Below are 3,651 nucleotides of genomic sequence, written 5' to 3'. Positions count from 1 at the left end.
CCCAGGGTGGACCTCAGAAGTGATCCTCCTGGCTATAAGTTTCATGGAGCTGGGGTTACAGACATGCACCACCACACCACCTTCTACAGAGTTTTGGACATGGAAATTAAGCATGTTCCATTCTAGCTTAATTACTGTAAGTTTTATTCGTAGTGAGTATTAGGCTTATCAAATAGTTTTCCAAGCCTAATGTGGCAATAAGATAAATTTTCCCTATAATCTTGTAGTGTTCTGAGTTGCAATATGGATTATCTAAAATCCCCTTACATTTGTGAAGTCAACCCAACTTCATCATAATTATATGTATGTGAAGAGAGACAGACAGACAGACAGACCAGGACCAACATTCATTTGCTAAACTATTTGCATTATTTTTAGCCTCTCTGTTCATGAGTTTGACAGGTCTACAATTTTCTTTTCACAAAATCATTGTCTAATATTGTTATACTCTTCTTCTAAAATAAAACTAATGATATTACCTTAATCCTGTTTGGCTTTTCTGTAAGAGTTCCTAAAGTGCAGAGATTCCCTTTTCCTTGATTTTCTTTTTTGGTAAAACTCATCTGTAACTCTGACTGTGGTGGTGTATTATTCTCAACATTCTGAAAAATAGTAATCCATTCTGGCTTCTTTTTTTGTGATACTTTAAGTAAGCTCTGTGTGTGTTTGTGGGTATGTGTGTGGGGGGGGTGTGCTTAAAAACTAATGGTTTCATAGAAGTCTGCAACTCTATTTACTTTTTTTTTTTAAAAAACAACCATTCATTCAATTTGTTTATATTTTGAATTGTCATTCATCCTATAAGTGTATCCCTCTCTCCACTCAACCCTCATCTTCTTTACTTACACATTATCTCTTTTCTCTTGATAAATCATACAAATTTATCTATTTTATTCAAAACACTATTTGCTTTGATTTCTATTTTAAGTTTGCTTTCTATTTCATTGTATGTTACCTTTCTTGGTGCCTTATTGAATTATCCTTTCATTTATTATATTTCATTTTACTCTAGGTTCTAAAATGAATATTACTCTAATCAATTTTCAGATTTTTAGCACATTGAAAAGAATATTAGTTTTGCTCCAATTGGGCATTTAGCTGTAATTTGTAAATTTTGATAGGTAATGCATGCTTTTACTTAATTCTATTACTTATTTTATTTTTGAAATAGTTGTATTTGAATATGTTCTAACTGAATTAGATTTTGTTAAGTGATGTAACTCAGGTGGCAATGGTTTTTAGAAGTTTGTTGAATTATTATTATGATATTGTACTCATCAATTTCTACAAATGTTTATAGCACATTTCAGAAAATTATTCTTTAATTGGAGGGACCGGATTCTATTAGGAATTTCAGATGAAGCTTATTTATTTTGATTTTGCTCACTCATTTATCAATTAGTTACCCTACGGTTTTATACACTGATTTTTAACTACTTTTTCTATTGAGCACTAAAAATTCTACTGTTACCCACAACAGTTTTTTAAATTTAATTTTGTAATTCCACTAATTTTACAGTAAATTCTATGTATGTGCACAACTGCACATGACATGCTATAGCTAAGTGCACACATACAGTTTGGGAATTTCCATATTGTCCTGTGAGGTTTATATTTAGCCTCATATAAGTATTTACTTCATCATCACAAAGCTTTGATTTTAAGGTTAATTTTTTTCAATTATTTAATCAAAGACAATCAGGACAAACCCATTAACTATCAAAAGCTACAATTTGCTAAAACAATCTATCTTTAAAAATGATTACTTATACAATATGTACAATACATGCTGCTTTCCTTTTGGAATTTCACAATCCAGAGGAATCCTTTAGTGGCATCGAGCTCTTAGCCTCTGCTGGCTCTGACCCAAAGCAATCCTCAGGCTCAGAAATCTCAAAGGTCTTCACAATCTCCTCCCAGTCATGGTAACTCAAGGCTATAATTCCTTGATTCCTAATTTGGGTATGATGACTAATACCTTCGCTTTCATCATTAATATTAACAGGCTCTCTTATTGGCAACTGGTCTTGGTCAAGTCTTATTCTTGCAAAACCATCCTGTATAATGAAGGAGAAGATGTTTTCCACTGTATGGGGGAAAGAATGTGGATCAACCACAAAGTCAAAAAAGGACATTAAAGTATCAGGATCTTCTCAAAAATATGTTTGCAACAACCCCAAGATTCTTTCTACTTCTTTTTCTGTTGCTTCCTGATGAGAGTCTTCCATACATTTCAACTAAGCAGGCATGGCCCGCTGCTCTTCTATGGTACATGCTCTTCTTAGACGATAGATGAGGCTTTGGCACAGGGGGACTCTCCTTGTATTGAGCCCAACATACAGTGGAACATATGGGTTTTATTAAAGGTGTTTTAGGTTTGGTTTTTTTTTGGCTGCTTTTCCTGGTATTGTTCAGGAGTCATAGGCTATGAATTCCAAATCAGAACTATCTCCACTGCAGATGAATTCTTCAGCTTCTAGTGGATTTACACCCATATGTCAGTAGAGCTTCAACGTACCTTCACATATCGAATGAGCTCAGATTAGAGCCCAGCTGCTTTGCTTTCTCCTTGCCCAGACCTGAAGCCAGAATGAGAAAGTGGACATCTAAGACTGCTTCTCTTGCTCGGGACACTTCCTCTAAAAGTGGCTCCCTCCTAAAACCTCAGGGCTGACCAGGCTTCCCTAAGGTTAATTTTTTATTCTGATATCACTATAATTTAAAAAGGTGTCTTTTTTCCTAGAACTTACCTCATGCATCTTTTATTTTCCTAATTATTTTCCTTCATACTTTGTGGTCCTTAGGTTTTATGCATGCCTCTGATAAAACGCAGGACCTGAAATATATGAGTTTAGAAGGATCATCCTACCCATGGGCTGTGCACTGGCTGTTTGTGCGGCTCTGGAATTGCCAATAAACTACTCAAAAAAAACCCAAAAAAACAAAACTCCAGAGTAGTTTACTGGCAATAAGAGTCCCATAAAGTTTTCTGCTCTGGCTGGCTTCGAACCATGATCTTCAGATCTTAGCCTTGTGAGTAGCTAGGATTACAGGCATGACCCACTGGCACCGGGCTTAGTAAGGGATTTTTATTGGTAAATTTGTTTTACCTTTCTGGGAAAAAATACTAAGTTACAAATTTTAATTGGAAACTGTCCTTCTATCTTTCCTTCCCAACTATGAAAGCAAATTTTCTCAACTCTTTTTTAGTTCCTCAGTGTTTTATTCATAGTGTTTAGCCACAAACATCATAATAACATATTTAGGTACAGATTATTTTTTAAATGCACCCTGTGTAGATTTTGTCATGTTTTTTAAATCTGAACACATGATTCCTTCATCAATTGTAGAAAATACTTACCCGTTAAAGCTTGAAGAGCCTTCATATCCTCAATTATTTCACATCTTCCCTAGAAACTGATTACTTGTGTGTTGTAAATTCAGGTCATTATATGTTTTGTGCCTGATGTGTTTTTTATCTCTTGCCGGGGCCCAAGAATCTCTGTTACTTTCTGTGTCACCCCACTTCAAAAACATTTACCGATTCTCTTTAAAAGCTATTTGTTAAATGGCTTATTTAAGAATCCACTTATTTTTTAAAGATCTGATTGATTCTCAACGGATCCTACTTTGCACTTTATAAATCATACA

At 34.6% G+C, this 3,651-nt stretch overlaps 1 pseudogene; it reads right to left on the bottom strand.

Annotated features, from left to right (window-relative positions):
- Positions 1-1,689: 1,689 nt before the first annotated feature.
- Positions 1,690-3,386, bottom strand: LOC125347333 (annotated as a pseudogene).
- Between the last annotated feature and the right edge of the window lie 265 nt (positions 3,387-3,651).

This window comes from Perognathus longimembris, chromosome 1 (assembly GCF_023159225.1).
Source record: "Perognathus longimembris pacificus isolate PPM17 chromosome 1, ASM2315922v1, whole genome shotgun sequence".
In the NCBI taxonomy this organism is placed as follows: domain Eukaryota; kingdom Metazoa; phylum Chordata; class Mammalia; order Rodentia; family Heteromyidae; genus Perognathus; species Perognathus longimembris.
Note: the sequence above shows the minus strand (reverse complement) of the source record. Positions and strands in the feature narration are given on the sequence as shown.